General features: G+C 43.4%; 1 protein-coding gene across 1 annotated transcript in view; it reads right to left on the bottom strand.

Annotated features, from left to right (window-relative positions):
• Positions 1-1,688: 1,688 nt before the first annotated feature.
• Positions 1,689-17,967, bottom strand: part of PARN (poly(A)-specific ribonuclease) — a 235,949-nt gene continuing 219,670 nt past the window's right edge. Inside the window, exons 24-25 of the transcript XR_005213538.1 lie at positions 2,524-2,692; positions 1,689-2,426 (exon numbers count right to left, since the gene is read on the bottom strand). The gene's annotated coding sequence lies outside the window, so the exon portion shown is untranslated. The remainder of the gene's footprint in view (positions 2,427-2,523; positions 2,693-17,967) is intronic.

The following is a 17,967-nucleotide window of genomic DNA, read 5'->3' on the forward strand; positions in this document are numbered from 1 at the left end:
TGGCTCCTCTGGGGGACATAATATATCCAAACTGGCACACACCCTCTGAAATCTGTAGGGGAAAATCCTTCCTTGCCTCCTCCTAGCTTTTCGTGGGTTTACTGGCAATCCCTGGAGTTCCTTGGCTTGTGGCTGTAGCACTTCAATTTCTGCCTTGCTATTATTCTCCCTATGTCTGTCTGTCTGTGTCCAAATTTCCATCTTCTTATATGGATATCAGTCATTGGATTAGGGCCTACCAGACCCCAGCTTGGCCTCATCTTAGGTAATCACATCTTAGAAGACTTTATTTCCAAATAAAGTCACACTTGTGAGACTGGGGGTTGGGACGTGAGCAAGTCCTCATGGGAGACTCATCAATTCAATCCGTAACACACACTTTTACCAATTACCTCTGTGCATGCAGCTTTCGTTCTGGGGTTAGAAGGCCACACCACGAGGTCTGCAAAGGGGAGTGCTGGGGAGTTGCCCACCAGGTAAAATACTGATGCCAGGGTGGCCAAAACCCAATGGCACCTTTTCCCATGGATGACACTATCTGAAAGAGGCCCATCATTAGCAAACTGTTGACTCACTCTCTCCTTTGAGCATATGAATGGAAACATCTCAAATTCCTAATGAAGATCATAATGGCAGAGTGCAGAGTCAAACAGAACTCGTCACCCACACACCAGGTCCATGACTCTGTCACTAGACTTAAGTGCTATCAATTACTCATCACTCAAGCTGGACACACACCCAATTTAAGAAATGCTCCTGCTCTTAATCAGAATAATAGTATTAATCACCTCCTTAATATTCTCCCACCCCAAACCCCTCTACACACACGCACACACAAGCGCGCACACACGCACAGCGTTTTTGGCTTAGTCTGCCTGCCTTTCCAAGAAGAGATAGGCTTAAATTCTGTGCATCATTTTGTCACAACAACTTTCTACACTAAAAGGGCTCAGGCTTCCATCTTGACCCTCCAGTTCTCCCTGGACTTTTAAAGTTAGGCACTCGAAGGGACACAGCTTTACATTTGCAGGGGTTCTCTGCATTTTACAATTAGCCCCTGATAAGCTCCTGTAACTTCATGCTAAAAACTTGTTAAAGTCAAATTTTCAACTTATAAAAACATGTTAAAACGGCAATTAATAAAAGAGAATAGTATCCCCCTCCATATACCCATTTCCCCCCATCCAAACTGATTTTAATGAAAATGCTGCTTTTATGAAATTCAAGTGACTGGTAAAGATTTTTAATAATGCTATTGAGCCTTCTGTGACTATTTTATTCAATTGCCATATATACTAGTTCACTAATAAAAGTAAGGAGGACAAATACCAGCATGTTTATCTTCCATCATTATTGAAGGATATTAAGAAAGCAAAAATCTTTGGAATTAAAATCAATTTTTTTTTTCTCTCCAGAACATTTGTTCTTACTGAAAGGCCTTGGCCTCAACCCAGTCTGAAAAAATGGGATTTCATTGTACGTGAGATGATTTGGTGGTTCAAATTATTCCACAGTGACAAAAAAAACCCCTATATCCTGAATGAAGACTGATAATACAAGTGGGAGACCCAGTTCTCACTTTGGGTGCACACATTGCCCCAGGGCCCAGGGAGCTCTGTCTAGAATTTTTCCCTAGTTACAAACACGAGGAACAGGCTTTTGGGCTACTGCAAGAACTTTGCTTCACTGTCAAGCCAGAGAGGCAAGAGAAAGGACTCAAAAATCCTAAAAGAAAACCAGAAGAAAATGCAATCTTCCTTTAATCAAAAAGCACCTCATGTCCCATACACCTGAACTTGACTCCTCTCCGTGAGAGAAAATTGGGTTGAACGTGATTGTTTTTCTTTAATTGGAAATTCCATCAATGCTCCCAAACTGGGCTCTGCCTTAGCAGTGTGGAAAGAGGGCAGAGCTGAGAGCCAGCTTCTCTCCTGAGAGTAGTGGGTTCAGGTCCCACCTCTGCCGTAAGAGGCTGTGTGACCTTGAGCCAGTTTCGGGTTCACATCTGTAAATGAGGAGACTGGATTTGAGGGGTGCCAAGCCCCTTTCCTTCTGAAGTCTTACTATTTTGTGAGCCCAGCTGGGCTTGGGTATCCTCAGTTTTACAGGTGCAGTCATTCAAATGGGCAGATTTGTGGGGGGCTTAACCTGTAAAAGGGGAGAGGAAGCCAGAGGAAACCACACAGTGGTGTCTCCTAGAAGCACCAGATGAAAAGCCTGGAAAGTAGGTACAGGACAGCGGAAGCTTCACTGAACAACCACCTCTCCGTAGGCACCTCCTGGGTGTTGGCAGATTGGGCAGGCGGGCACTGTCCAGCCTTACCTCACTTAATCCTCGCAGCAGCCCTGACGGGTAGGCACAGGTGGCTGTGACTGTTGGTGGCTTTCCAGTCTCCACCTTCTCCTGCCTCTTTAGTAACAGAACCCTGGAAATGTATCCAGATGAAAAACTGTATTAGTTTTCTATTGCTATGTAACAAATTAGCCCCAAATCAGCAGCAAAAAACAATAAACATTTATTACCTTGCAGTATTGGTGAGTCGCTCCTGTGGGTCCTCGGGCTCAGGTCTCTCGTGAGTCGTAGTGAGGATACCAGCCAGGGCTGCAGGCCTCTGAGGGCTCGACTAAGGGATGATCCACTTCCAAGCTCACTCGTGAGGCTGCTGGATTGAGGGCCTCAGGTCCTCGCAAGCTGTTGGCCCAAGACATGGGTTCCTTGTCACATGGACCTCTCCATAGAGCAGTACAACATGGAAGCAAGAGGGCACCCATGACGGAAGTCACAGTAACCTAGTCTCAGAGTGAGACCCAATCACTTTTGCGACATTCTATGGATTAGAGAAAAGTTACTATGTCTGCCCCACACTCAAGGAGACGGAGTTACACAAGGGAATGAATACAAGGAGGCAAGGATTATAGGAGCCATTTTGAGCCTTTCTACTGTAGCTACCTTTCCTAGACTCCCTTGCAGCTAGACATGGCCATATGACTAAATTCTAGCAACGCGATGTAAGCGGAAATGCTGTGGTGGACATCTGGGAATGCTTCTTAAAAGGTGAAACAGAATGTACTTTCTCTTTCTTGCATTTTGGAACATAATGGCTGGAGCTCCAGCAGCTACCTTGAATCATGAGGTGACCTTAGGAATGGAAGCTAGCCTGGGTCTTTGATGACTTCATAGCACCATCTTACCAGTCTTGGAATGCCGTCTCAGGAGTCTTTTACTAAAGTGTTTTAAGCATCGTGTTCAGAGTCTGTTACAGCTGAACCTCATCTTAACCACTGCAGTTTCATTATCCCTCTTGTACAGAGAAGAAAACTGAGGTTCATAGGTGCATATAACTTGTCCAAGTCAAAAACAAGTAAGTGATTGAACTTGGATTTGACTTCTGATCTGCTTCATTAATATCCTCCTTCCACTGCTTCTAGAGAGAGATCTGTGAGGCACCAATCACTTGGAGTTACTGGCCCAGCTTCTAGACAAGTTTCACAATGTGACGTCAAATGGAAGTGATGGCAGTCTACAAAGCAGCCCCTCTCCTAGGGCAGGGAGCAGAGCTTGCTGGCTTTATTCTTGGTGTTCCTTGTCTCTCTTGTGGGGACACTCAGCAAGGAACAGTGTGGACCAGGCAATTGTTGGTTTGGGAAATGCTCAAATTTCAGAATAAGCAATATGAATATGGTAGGCTGGATTGAATGAGCAAAAAATCTGGGTAACAGATGGTCTGCGAAACAAATGGGGCTGAGTTGAAGGTAGGTGTCCCGGGCTACAGCAGAGTTGCTGTGGGCTGCCCTGTTCAGGGTTAGGTCAACAGGGTCATCAGTACTGTCCTCTTAGGTCACGGACAGAAAGACTCCAAGGCTCCAAGGCATGAGGCCATCTCCTTCTGGAGAAGATCCTAATCAACCCCAAACTAGAGTATGATGGAAGTTTCTAGCTGAGAAGAATCATTCCCTAACCAGGGAATTCCAATTCAAACCCCAGGACCTATCAGAGAAACCAGCCTTCCGACGATGGTGAAATGATGCTCACCAACTCAACTTCTGGGTGGCCTTTTCATGCTTATGGACTTTTTCCCACCCATTCACCTAGACACACAGCAGTACCTCCAGACTGGGACATAAACCCCATTAATGAACCCACCTCCTGGATGAATAGATTTATTTATTATCAGCTATCAACTAGCAGCAGGTCGGTGAGTGCCTGTCAAATGCCTGAAAAGACTTGACTTTCTCAAGGTAAGTTAAATATTTGTTTTACTCTTTGTCCTGGTCTATAGTTACTATGCATTAACAAGCTCTTTTCATAGACTGCAGGGCCCTTCCTGTGTCTAAATATTGCCTGTAATAGTCTGGGCTTTTATGGTGGCAAGTGACAGAAACCTAATTCAACTAAGATAAGTAGAAATCGGGGAGGGGAGCATTTACTGCTTACCTATCTGGTAATAATGGGGTGGATCTAGCATCAGGCACTAATGGATCCAGGACCCAAATGCTGCCACCCACATGCTCCCTCAAGCTGGGTCATCCTCTCTGACTACAGCTGGGTTCTCATCGTGGACTAGAAAGCAGCTGCCAGCAATCCCAGATTCCGTTCTTCCAGCACAGTGGCCCGAACAGGCAAGAGTCTTCCTTGCAAAAGAAAGTGAGCGGCCCATTTTGACTCATGTGCCCATTCCAGGGCAAGGGGACATTCTGATGGGCAGGGCCTGGGTCACGTGCCCACCTCCTGTGGCTAGGAGGTGACTGACAGGCCCTACCAGACTTGCATGCTTAGAGAATTTCGTCTCAAAGGGTGCTTCCAGAAAATGCAACCAAACGTCCCCTTCAGTCCAACATTGCAAATGTTGGATTTTCTGAACGTTTGCAAAACCAAGTACTCTACTGAATCCAGATTGCAAAGGGATTTCTTAAGGCACTGTCACTCCTGACCCTGGCGTGGGGCTTTTTCTGTCCCTTCCCCTGCCCCCCACCACCTCTCATCTCTATTGTGCCAGTTTGAATATATTGTGTCCCCCAAATGCCATTATCTTTGATGTAATCTGATGTGGGAAGATGTTATCAGTGTCGATTAGATTGTAATTCTTTGAGTGTTTCTTTGGAATGTGCCCCATCTAGCTGTGGGTGATGACTCTGATTGGAAATTTCCATGAAGGTGTTGCTCCACTCATTTGGGGTGGGTCTAAGTTGATCAGTGGAGCCATATAAATGAGCTGACATAACAGAAGGAACTCAGTGCAGCTGTAAGTGACATTTTGAAGAGGAGCTACAGCCAAGAGGGACCTTTTGAAGAAAGCACAGGAGCTGCAGATGAAAGACATTTTGAAGATGGCCGTTGAAAGCAGACTCTTGCTCCGGAGAAGCTGAGAGAGGACAAATATCCCAAGTGCAACTAAGAGTGACATTTTTGAGGAACTGCAGCCTACAGAGGAACATCCTGGGAAAAAGCCGTTTTGAAACCAGAACTTTGGAGCAGATGCCAGCCATGTGCCTTCCCAGCTAACAGAGGTTTTCCGGGCACCATTGGCCATCCACCAGTGAAGGTACCCGATTGCTGATGTGTTACCTGGACACTTTATGGCCTTAAGACTCTGACTGTGTAACCAAATAAACCCCCTTTATAAAAGCCAATCCATTTCTGGTGTTTTGCATTCCAGCAGCATTAGCAAACTAGAACATCTATGTTCCTGAAAATCCCCCTTTATCTTCTACCTGCATTTTTTTCCACTTTTTTTTTTTATTGGAGAACTTGTAGGTTTACAGAAAAATCATGCAGAAAGTCTGAGTTCCCTCTCATGCAGTTTTCCCTATTAACAACATTTTGCGTTAGTGTGGGGTACTTTTGTTACAATGGATAAAGCAATATTATTAGAATTATGCTATTAGCTTTAGCCAAATGTTTACATTAGAGTTCACTTTTTGTGTTGTTCAGCTCTAAAGTTTTGGTTTTTGTAACTTATATACAACCTAAAATTTCCTTTTTTATCCTTTTTCAAATTTATAATTTAGTGGCATTAATTACATCTAAGTTTGCCAAACTTTTGTTAATTACAAACTTTGTTAATTACATCTACATCCATTGCCAAAACTTTTCCATCACCCCAAACAGAAACTCCCAGCCAATTAAACACTAACTTCCCAGTCCCTCCCCAACCCCACCCACCAGCGCCATTCATTTGTTGATGGACACTTGAGTTGCTTCTACTTTTTGGCTACTGTGAATAAGGCTGCTATGAACTTTGATGTACAAACATCTGTTCGAGTCCCTGCATTCAATTCTTTGGGGCATACACCCAGAAACTGGGACTGCCGGGTCATATGGTAATTCTGTGTCCACTTTCTGAAGAACATCAAACTGATTTCCACATTGGCTGTCCCATCTTATAATGCCACCAATGATGTATAAGTGTTCCAATTTCTCCACCTTCTTGCCAGTACTTGTTATTTTCTGCCTTTTTAAAAAAATATAATAGCCATCCTAGTGGGTGTGAAATGCTTTCTCATTGTGGTTTTGATTTGCATTTTCCTGATGATCAAAAATGTTGAGCATCTTTTCATGTGCTTATTGGCCATTGTCTCCCTTTTTGGAGAAATGTCTATTTAAGTCCTTTGCCCATTTTTTAATTGGGTCATTTGTCTGAGAGGGTCTTTTAAAATTGAACTATTTTAGACAAGATAACCTTGACAAAAAGAAGAGGACAAGATAAAACAGACTTTTTTCTTATTCTTTTTCTTTCTTCTTTTTTTTTTTGGTCAGTTGGATTTGGGGAATTTTAACTGTGTTTCATAAGAAGAGAGTGAATCCCCCTGCTGTTTTTTTTTTTTTTTTTTTTTTTTTTTAATGAAAACATAGGGAAATACTAGACCAATAATCTTGAAGCCAAGAAACTTTGCCTGGGAGGGCAAAGTGCAGACTTTTGCACAACACTGCGTGGGGGGATGCCTATACACATGCCAGGCTTATGCAACTTCTTCCGTGCACATGTCTTGCCATATTTCCGATGTTGGCTAGAGAACAGGTTACCAGCCTTTTGACTCTTGCCTCTTCCAGCAGAAGGAGGGGTGGGGTGGTGGGATGATTTTGGCCCGCGGCCCTTGCAGGGGCCTGAATTCCAGACGAGTGGAATCTTTGTCACAGGCAGGCTTCAGTGGGAGACGGCTGGACTGTGGAAAGCACTGGAAGTGGTTCCCTACCTTGTTCTTGTTGGTGATGAGGAAAGCAAAACCTCTTTATGCATATCCCCCTGTGCATTGTCGTTCACTTTGTCCAGCCTCTTATTTTCAATAACCCGGAATCTGGAGATGGGACTCAGGAAGAGCTCATCTTACCCGCCGGGTTGTCCTCCAATTTGTTGAACGGAATAAAAACGATCCACCATCTCGGAGTACTGGGTCTACAGATTCCCCTGATAATGATTGTGACTCAGGGAAGCTCAGGTGTTTGCCCAGATTTTGGAGGCTGGGTTAAGAGGGAAAAAATGGAGGGTCTACTGGATGCCTCTGTTGTTTTACAAATCCCTTTACTTCTCCATTGTCCAGTCGGTTTCCCATGATGCTGGGTGTGAATCAGCAAGTACGTAGTGTTCCAACTGGAGGGGCTGGTACAAAAACTGTGCTTTACAGGGCCTGAGAGCCCTAGCTGTCTCCCTTTTCCATTTGCTCATTCCCACTTAGACTCTCTGGCCAGAAGCATCCTGAAGGAGTTTCCAGTAATAATGGGGTTTGTGGAAACCACACATTAGAGGCAACGTGCTGTGTTGCAAAGTGTCCGGACCCTGTACAGACCTGAACTCAGGCCTTGGCTCTGCCGATCCCTAGCAGTGGGAACTCTCAGTCTCGGTTTCCTTAGCTGTCAAGTAAGACTAACACCACTCTCCCCTCAGGGTCAGTGAGAGTGGCGGAGAGATAACAGGAAGTGCCTGGCAGGTAGTAAGCACTCACCCAGGTCTCCTCTCAGTTCACTGCCATTGTTCATTTATGCTAGGAAGCACCAAGCGTCTCTTTGAAACTACATAACCCTGCTCTCTAGAACTTTCCCATTTAATCCAGTACTTCCTGGTATTTAATCCAGTACTTTCAGAAAGCAAATTTTCTTCTCCACCATGTGTTTTTTTCTATAATAATAGCCGGAAGTGTTTATTGGAGCTTACTCTAGTCCAAGCACTTTACAATCTTTTAGGGCATAGGTACAATTAGTGTCCTCATTTTACAGATAAAACGGAGGCCCAGGAGAGTTCAGTACCGTGCCCTGGAGGTCACAGTCACAGCTAGGAGTCCCAGGATGTCTGACTACAAGGCTCACGTGCCTAAAGAGGACTTGAAAACTGCTGCTCATATAAAGGACAGAAGGGAGTCAGATGCGGAAGAGGGAGATGTGCTGAGGGTGCAGGACATCTCACCTGTGCATATCTGGTTCCCGTCAGGAGTCAGTGCATTTTGTTGGGGCCAGACGCCTCCTTTCTTCAGTGTCCATCCACTTACAGCTAGAGGAATAGAGAGCTGTACACATACTTGCAAACCTCCCCTGGCCATCATAAAGCTTTGTTCGTATCATCCCAGGCTATTTTTTAAGGGATAGCTCCCTGGGAAGGGGGTTAGGGCTCTTGATATGTATTGCCAAGTAGCTTTCTAATGTACACTCCTGCCAGAGGACTACAGAACCTGTGTGGTAGTGTCCAAATACCTGCCTCGTGAGCTCCTAATCATTTCACTGTACAGAGGCGGCAACAGAGGCTCAGAGAGGCGAGCAGACGTGCCCAGGATCACCCACCCCAGGGAGAAGCACACACAGGGTCTGTGCCCACGTCTTCTGAAGCTTTCCATTCTCATAGCGTGGCCCACATCCAGCCACGTCAGCATCACCTGGGAACTTGTGAGAAATGCAGTCCTGGGCCCCACCCTGGGCCGACTGAGTCAGAATCTTCAGGGGTGGGGCCCAGCCACCTGGAAAGAAGCCCGCAGGGTCACCCGGGTGCCCAGCTCCAGTTTGAGGACCACGGGCCCAGGGAAAGCGAAATGAAGAGGGAATGTGCCACACTTGTTCATAAAGTCTGTGGTTGCTGCACAGTGGCTCAGGGATCAAATCCAAGGGAAACATCACTTCTCTCTCTAGCTCACACTTAGAGTTGGCACCTCCTAGCTTGTTGATATCTTCGATAATTTGGACCGTATGGAAAATGTCAACTCTTTAACATGAAGGGTCTAGCGCTACACTTGTTGCTCATATTTGGATAGAGTTTATTATGTCTTGGGCATAATATTATTATTTTCTTGGGACCCTCGGCTGGGGAGATGAAAGCTGAGAGCAGTTGAGAAACACCCTGAGGTCACACAGCTTGTAAACGGGGAAACTGAAATTCAAAGCTGGCCTGACTGCCAGAGACTGGGCTCTTCACGGCCACGTGGCCTGGGAGGAGTTGAGACGCTTACATGACGTGGGAGCCTTTCAAACAATTGGGCGAGTTGTTGCTCGGAATCTCCTGAAGCTCTGCATCGAGAACTTTCCCCTGCATCTCTGAACCCTGCATCCTGACGAACCAACACCAGCCTTGGGGCACAGTCTATCAGGTTAGCGGATGTGATTTTTTAATTTTTTTTCTCCCAATTGTTTTAATTCCAATCTTAAGGCTTTGTTGCTGGAGCACTCAGACTCCAGGCATTGCCTTGCCCATGTCAGTGTGATGAGTTCTCAAATCCTGTCTCAACTGAGGGCACAGGGATGCTGCTTGTGGGTATCGATGGTTTTTGTCTGTTGTACAGTTTCACTCGGGTATGTGATGAGCACTCAGGCTGCCCCTGGTGCATCTCAGCTTAGCTTCCTGGGAGTGGCAAGTGTGCCAGAGGCCAGAACAAAGACTGAGGTGAAGCTTGCTGATGCCCAGAAGGAAACCACCTCCTCTCTCCCCAGGGCCTGCAATAACAGCGAAACAGAAGAGACTCCAAACACTGCCTCCTGGGGGTGGGGAAGGGGAGCCAAACCAAATGCGAAGAGGTGTCTGAAAGCCTGCAGGAAACCAGCAGGCCCTTCCAGAAGTTTCATTTGTGCTAAGAAACCTTGGCATGGAGCAGCTGGCTCCCTATTACAAAAACACACCAGTGTATACATAAAGAAATCCTACAACTCACCAGCAAAAAGACGAACAACCCAGTTAAAGAAGATACACAAATGGCTAATGAGCACATGAAAAGATGCTCAACATCATTAGCCACTAGGAAATGCAAATCAAAACTACAAGGTGATACCATCTCACACCTACTTGAATGGCTACTATTAAAAAAAATGGAAAATAGCAAGTGTTGGAGAGGATGTGGAGAAATAGGAACACCTGTTCACTGTTGGTAGGGATGCAAAATGGTGCAGCTGTTGTGGAAAACAGTTTAGCAGTTCCTCAGAAAATGTAACCCAGCACTCTCACCTCTAGGTATATACTCCAAAGAACTGAAAGCAGGGAACTGAACAGATATTTCCATACTGATGCTCACTGTGACATTAATCACAATAGCCAAAGGATGGAAACAACCCAAGTGTTCATCAATAGATAAATGGATAAACTAAATGTGGTATATACATACAATGGAATATTATTCAGCCATAAAAAGGAATGAAGCTCTAATACATGTGACAACGTGGATGAACCCTGAAGACATCATGCTGAGTAAAATAAGACAGACACAAAAGGACAAATATTGTATGATCTCACAATATGATACAATTAAAATAAGCAAATTCATAGAGTCAGAACCTAGAATACAGGTTACCAGGGGCCGGGGTGGGGCTGGGGAATGGGGAGTTACTGCTTAATTGGTACAGAGTTTTTGTTTAGGGTAATGTAAAAGTTTTGGTAACGGATAGTGGTGGTGGTAGCACAATACTGTGAATGTAATTAACAGCACTGAATTATATATTTGAATGTGGTTAAAAGGGGAAATTTTTTCCCCCAATTTTATTGAGATATATTCACACACCACACAAACTGTCTAAAGTATACAGTCACTGGCTCACGGTATCATCACATAGTTGTGCATACAAACCCACGATCAATTTTAGAACATTTTCAGAAACAGAAATAAAAAATAAAACCCAAATCCTGAGACAGAAGGGAGGTCAGAGAGATACAAGTCACGGGAAGGGCTCTGCCTGCCACTGCTGGCTGTGAAGGGGGCCACGAGCCAAGGGGAGGGCGGCCTCTGGAAACTGAGAATGACGCCCACCAACAGCCAGTGAGGAAACGGGGACCTCAGTCCTATACCCGCACAGAACTGAATCCGCCAACAGCCTGAATGAGCTTGGAAGCAGGGTCATCCTCAGGGCCTGCAGAAAGGAATGCAGCCCTGACGATGCCTTGACTTCAACCTGTGAGACTGTGAGAAACCAGCCAAGCCCACTTGGGCTTCAGACCTCCAGGACGCTCCTGGCAATCAAGGAAAGCTCTGTTCTGACACTAGCTGGATATAAGTTTAAGGAACAGAAGCCTCAGAGTCTAAATTCTAGTGACAACACATCACTGAAATAACAGAATGTCCAGGTTTCAACAAAAGGCCACAAAACGTACAAAGAAACAGGAAGTAATGTCCCAGGCAAAGGAGAGGAGTAAAGCATTAGAAACCATCAATGAGGTTTCTGGGACATACAAGACAAAGACTTAAAAAATGGTTCTAAATATACTCAAAGGGCTAAAGAAAAACATGGACAAAGAACTAAAGGAAATCAAGAAAATGATACGTGAACACAAAGAGAATAACAACAGAAAGATGGAAATTAAGAAAAGGAACCAAACAGAGCTGAAGGCCACAGTATTGGAAGGTAAAAATTCCCTAGACGGGTTCATCAGCAGATTGGAGCTGGCAGAAGGAAGAATCAGTGAATTTGAAGATAAGACAATTGAAATCATATAGTCTGAAGAAAGCAGAAGGAAGAAATGATGAAGAAAAGTGAACAGAGCCCAAGGAACCTGTAGGACACCTTCCAGTATACCAATATACGTATTGTGGGAGTCCCAGAAGGAGAAGAAAGAAAAGCACAGAGAGAATATTCAAAGAAATAATGGCTGACAACTTCCCAAATTTAAAAAAGAGAACATGAATATACACATCCAAGATGTTCAATGAATTTCAAACACAATAAACCCAAATAGACCCATGCCACAGAATACTATAATCAAACTGTCAAATGCCAAAGATACAGAATTCTGAAAGCTGCAAGAGAAAAGCAGCATGTCACATACAAGGCAGCCTCAATAAGATTAAACGCTGATTTCTCATCAGAAGCCATGCAGGCAAGAAGGCAGTGGAAAGACATTTTTAAAGCGCTGATAGCAAACAACTGCCACTCAAGAATTCTATATCTGGCAAAACTGTCTTTCAAAAATGAGGGAGAGATTAAGACATTCCCTGATAAACAAAAGCTGAGAGAGTTCACTACTAGACTGGCCCTACAAGAGATGCTAAAGAGAGCTCTGCAAGTTGAGAGGAAAGGACAGTAGACAATCTATTAAAGCTGCGTGAAGAAATAAAAATCTCCAGTAAGGGTAATGACTGGGGTAAATATAAATGCCAGTACTATTGTATTTTTGGTGTGTAATGCCACTGTTTACTTACTAAATATCTAAAAGGCAAATGCATAAAATATAATAAATCAGTGGTTCTGAACTCATAAGGTAGAAACATGCAATTTGTGAACTACATAAAGGTGGGGGGACAGTGGGATATAGGAACATAGTTTGCGTATACTACTAAAGTTAATTTAGGATCAAAGCAAATGAGATTATTGTAGATTCAGGACATTAATTTTAAGCCCCATATTAATTAACTACAAAGAAAATATTAGGGAATATGCAAGCTCATAGAGGGTAGAGTACAGGTTGTCAGTGGCAGCGGTGAGGAGGAATGGGAAGTTAATGTAAAATGGGTGTAGGATTTCTATTTGGGAAAGTTTTAGCAATAGAAGATAATGAGCGTACCGCAATATAATACATGTGATTAGTATCACTGAATGGTATGCTCGGGAGAGGTTAAGATGGGAAAAGTACATGTGTTCCCACAATAAAACAAAACAAAACAAAACAAAAAACCCAGAGCAACTAAAGAGACAATGACAACTAAAGGCAATACGTGATCTTGGGCAGGATATAACAAGGGAGAGAAAGCTCAAAAGGGTATTATAGGAACATAGGAAAAAACTTAAGTATAGACTGTAAGCTTTATATCAATGTTAAATTTCTTGAACATGATAATGGCATTTAAAGTGGTTACATAGGTAGATATCCTTGTTCTTAGGAAACGTACATGAAAGTGTTACATGTTCAAGCAGCATGATGCATAACACCTACACTGAAGTGTTTATAAAATAGATTGATAAATAGAAAGACAGACGGATAGATGTATGGATAGTCTGATGGATAGAGAGAATGATACAGCAACTGGGCAAAATGTTAAAATTGGTGGATCTGGGTATCTGGGGGGATAGGAGTATGTTGGAGTTCTCTGTATGGGGGGTATATTACTTTTGTAACTGTGCTGTAAGTTTCAAAGTATTAAAAAAAAGTTTAAGATCAGAAAACAAATCCTTCCATACCCCTTATTCCTCCCTGTTGTTGACCCATAGTATTAGTGTAGTAAATTTGTTACTGTTGATGAAAGAATATTAAGATATTACTGTTAACTATAGTTCATAGTTTGCAACAGCTATATTTTTTCCCACATACCCCTCTATTTCTATTTGTTTTTACATTTGCAATAGATCGGGCAAGAACTTACTTACATACATGACTTTAAACCACCACTTTCAATCAAATTCACCTACAATATGTCGCTATCACTCACAATCCCAATAATGAGCTACCATCACCTCTATCCATTCCCAAACATTTATGTTCAACCTCATTAACAATTATGTATGTATTAGGTAGCTGCTCCCCCTTCTCTAACTTCTGTCTATCTCTAGGTACCCTATATTCTACGTATTAAGACTCTGAGTTTACATATTCTAGTTAGTGCATATTAGTGAAATCATACAATATCTGTCTGTGCCAGTTTGAATGTATTATGTCCCCCCAAATGCCATTACCTTTGATGCAGTCTTGTGCGGGCAGACATGTAGTGTTGATTAGACTGTAATTCTCTGATTCAGTGTTTCCATGGAGATGCGACCCACCCAACTGTGGGTGAGAACTCTGATTGGATAATTCCCATGGAGGCGTGGCCCTGCCCATCTGGCGAGCGGCCTTGATTATTGTCCTGGAGCACTACATAAGCTCAGACAGAAGGAGCGAGCTTGCTACAGCCAAGAGGGACACTTTGAAGAATGCACAGGAGCTGAGAGAGGAGCTTCAGCTTACAGAAACATTTTGGAGACAGCCTTTGAAAGCAGATTTTTGTTCTGGAGAAGTTAAGAGAGGACAAACGCCCCAAGAGCAACTAAGAGTAACATTTTTGAGGACCTGCGCCTAGAGAGGAACATACTGGGAGAAAGTCATTTTGAAACCAGAACTCCGGAGCAGATGCCAGCTACGTGCCTTCCCAACTAACAGAGGTTTTCCGGACACCGTTAGCCATCCTCCAGTGAAGGTACCCAATTGTTGATGTGTTACTTTGGACACTTTATGGCCTTAAGACTGTTAACTGTGTAGACAAATAAACCCCCTTTTATAAAAGCCAATCCATTTCAGGTGTTTTGCGAAAAGGCAGCATTAGCAAACCAGAATACTGTCCTTTTGTGTCTGGTTTATTTCACTCAGCATTATGTCCTCAAGGGTCATCTATGTTGTCACATGCCTCAGGACTTCATTCCTTCTTGTTGCTGTGTAATATTACATCGTATGTAATACTACATTTTGTTTATCCACTCATCTGTCGATAGACTCTTTGATTGTTTCCATCTTTTGGCAACTGTGAACCGCTATGAACATCGGTATGCAAATGTCTGTTCATGTCAAAAGGGAAATTTTATGTTACTAGAATACACATTTTTAAAAACCCAAAGGTACAACACAGTGAGTCCTAATGTAAATTATGGACTATAGTTAATAGTGTAATTATAATAATATTTCATCAATTGTAACAAAGCTACATTAGTGCCAAGTGTTATCGCAGAAAGTTTGTGTGTGTGTGTGTGTGTGTGTGTGTGTGTGTGTTTGGGGGGAGTAGTATATGGGAACTCTGTATTTTCTATAAGATTTTTCTGTAAACCTAGTTTCTCTACTTTAAAAAAAAAAAAGGCAGGGCTAGAAACTACGACAACAAAAATAGACCCAATGTGCTGAGAAACAGCTCAATTCTGGAAGCAAATGCCCCTCCACAGAGCAAGAGGGCTTGAGCTGAGATTTTAAAAGGATATGCCCTTCTCTTCTATTTGCCTCTGGATCCCAGCACCATGAGAGTGAAAAAAAGACAAATAACACAAAGAACTCTTGAGTACTGCCATGACTTGAGCATCAGCAGTGGGGCCTGTGAGAATAAAGGGCAAAAGAAGGTGCAAATAGCACCTGGAAACCAAATGGACCAACCGTCTGCCCTGTATCTGCTGGGAGGCACAACAGAGCATCGAGGACAGTTCCCCTTCAGTATGTTTGTCCTCTCCTTTGCCTCCAAATGGGTGAGATGACTTAAGGAAATGGGATATGCTGTGCAGCACGAGGGAGTGTGACTAGAAGGACTATAGCTAATAGCAGTCTAAGACAGGGCGTCTAAGAAAGGGGGTCTGGAGACCTCCTTTAAAAGGCCAGGCTGACAGCCGAATGGGAGGTGATGAGGCTACTGAGAAAGGAGGAAACAAGACCAGAGTCTTCTGAGGTCCATCCTACTTCTGAAGTCTACAATGGCTGTCTAGGTTCAGAGAGCTTGTTTGGCTCCTTTCTTGGGGACAGCACCTGACCCTTCTGTGGCAAGAAGAGAACGGCAATAACTGGCTGTAAATTTTGATCAACTTCAGAACATCACTGCAGAGCCAAGCCTGGATGTTCTCTGGGTGGCCATTGGGCAACCCTACCTTCCTTGGAGTCCTGGCCACACTAAGATTGCCTGTGAAAAGACACAAATGTGCAAGGTCATGTAATAAAGACTTGTGTCCCTTGGGAAAGCTTGCTTTAGTTTATGGCCCAATTAGTTTGGGGGGAAAAAGAACCCACCAGGAGTTCATACCCAGTGTTTCCACCGCTAGAATTGGGAGATGTCAAGCAAATCAGGTCCACTTGCCCCTTCCACTCATGGACAACGGGGGTTGGGGTGGGAGGGTTCTGCCCCTCCTGCTCTTTTCCTCTTTGCTGCCAAGAACTGCCAGCGTCCAGCAGTGGCTTTGCACTCAACTGCCACGTCGCCTGCTGGGATTGAAAGGTCATATGTCATCTGGAATTAGCAGCCTGGCTGACCAGCAGCTTTTCTGTCATCAGGGTGCAGCAAGGGCAGCTGTCAGCGGGTTTAGGCAAGGACTAGAAAGGGAATTCCCTCGCCCATGACGGAGAAAGCTCACCCTCAATTAGGTGCATCCTGGAGAGGGAGGATGTCAGGGAATGCCCAGGAACTTCATTAGCTGATGGTTAGGATCCCCATACAAACAAAAGCTGGTAGGAGATACTTGCGCACAATGTTCCCAGCGGCATTACCCACAATTGCCAAAAGGTGGCAACAACTCAAGTGTCTACAGCAGATGAATATATAAACAAAATGTGGTGTGTGTATATATATGTATGTATATGTATATGAATACTATTGGCCGTAAAACAGAATGAAGTTCTGATGCATGTTCCAGCATGGATGAACCTTGAACACATCATGTTGAGTAAAATAAGCCAGACACAAAAGGACAAATACTGTATGATTTTTCTTAGATGCAATATCTAGAAGAAGCAAATTCAGGGAGACAGATAGCAGATTACCAGAGGCTGGGGGACCAGGGGTAGGGGGAATTACTGCTTAACGGGTACACAGTTTCTGTCCGGTGTGATGAAGAATCTGGGGTAATGGATGTGGGTGCTGGTAGCACATTTTGAATGTAATTAATATCACTAAATTGTACACTTGAAAGTGATTAAAATGGGAAATTCTGAGTTGTAGATGTTACTATAATAAAAAGTTAAAAAAAAAAAAAAGACCCTCTCAGGTGATGAACATTTTGTTTCTGCCAGACCCTGCATCATCAAGAGCTTCTCAAGTTCAGGTTTACAGCGTAACTAGGAAAAGCAGGATGCTGAGACCTAAAGGCACATGCAGTTGAAGACAGGCAGAACTGCTTTTAGTAGGGACCAAACAACTTGGAGGAGTGGATGGCTCACAATCAGCAGAAACAAGTGGCCTTCTTCAGGTATTCAATTTCCCCTCCTCGCCAAAATCAAGTGCATCAATTTACTCCATGGATTTTTGGGGGAGAAAAGATTTCAATTGAAGAAACTTAATAAGGCATGAGATTGGAACAAAAAAAGTATTAAAAAAGACTGAGCTATGGGAAAATGGAACTTCAACCCCTATCTCACACCATACACAAAAAATTAATTCAAGATGGATCAAAGACTTAAACATAAAAGTTAGAACTATAAAGCTTCTAGAAGAAAACATGGAAGAATATCTTTATGACTTGAGGTTTCCTTGACAGGACATAGAAAGAAAGAACAGAGAAGAAAAAAGTAATAAAATAGACTTCATCAAAATTAAAAACTTCTACCCATTAAAAGATACTGTTAAGAAAGTAAACAGGCAAGCCAAAGATAAAGGCAAAACATTTTCAAAGTATTTATCTGACAAGGACTGATGCCCAGAATGTAAGATGAACTTCTACTACAACTTAATAACAGAAAGACAAATCCTCAAAGATATGTGCAAGAGAATTGAACATACACTTTACAAAGGAAAATATACAATGGGCAATGTGTATATCATCATTAGCTATCAGGGAAATGCAAATTAAAATGGCAATGATATATACTATACACCCATCAAGATGGCTAAACAAAAGACTTGGCGACACCAAATGATGTC

This window comes from Choloepus didactylus, chromosome 21 (genome assembly GCF_015220235.1).
Source record: "Choloepus didactylus isolate mChoDid1 chromosome 21, mChoDid1.pri, whole genome shotgun sequence".
Classification (NCBI taxonomy): domain Eukaryota; kingdom Metazoa; phylum Chordata; class Mammalia; order Pilosa; family Megalonychidae; genus Choloepus; species Choloepus didactylus.